Here is a 611-nt window from a genome sequence, read left to right as displayed (position 1 = left end):
CTCCTCTTCAGTTCACCCCACTCATTTTCTATAGGGTTCAGGTCAGAGGACTGGAATGGACATAGCAGAAGCTTGGTTTTGTGCTCAGTGACACATTTTTGTGTTGTTTTTGAGGTTTGTGTTTGGATTATTGTGTTAAGATTTCTAACAGAGTCGGTCACTTATTGATTTTTTATCTGTTGGTATTTGATAGAATCCATGATGCCATGTATCTAAACAAGATGTCCAGGACATCCAGCAAAAAAATACACCAGCAACAAGATACAGCAGTATATTTCATTGTACACATGGGGTACTTTTTTACTCCTGTGTGCACCAAACCTATCTTGAGTGTACTACTCCAGTAGTGTCTGGCAAATTAATATGTTGAGTTTGTTTTCAGTTAAAAACATTTATGTCATAATGATATTTCCCCCCATTTTAAATTATTATTCTCCAATGAAAGGTTAGATCTATGTGAATTTTTTAAATAAAAGATCAAAATGATTAACAATGCAGATTTATTTTCACAGCCTTCTCTGATCATATTTACCAAAGGTGCCAATAATTTTGACTACGACTGTATACATTTACGTTTAGTCATTTAGCAGACACTTTTATCCAAAGCGACT

General features: G+C 34.5%; 1 pseudogene; it reads right to left on the bottom strand.

Moving 5' to 3' along the window:
- Positions 1–611, bottom strand: part of LOC107663190 (NACHT, LRR and PYD domains-containing protein 12-like) — a 47,227-nt pseudogene that overhangs the window by 4,470 nt on the left and 42,146 nt on the right.

This window comes from Sinocyclocheilus anshuiensis, unplaced genomic scaffold (genome assembly GCF_001515605.1).
Source record: "Sinocyclocheilus anshuiensis isolate Anshui unplaced genomic scaffold, SAMN03320099.WGS_v1.1 scaffold2125, whole genome shotgun sequence".
Lineage (NCBI taxonomy): Eukaryota > Metazoa > Chordata > Actinopteri > Cypriniformes > Cyprinidae > Sinocyclocheilus > Sinocyclocheilus anshuiensis.
This window is presented reverse-complemented; position numbering and strand designations above follow the sequence as displayed.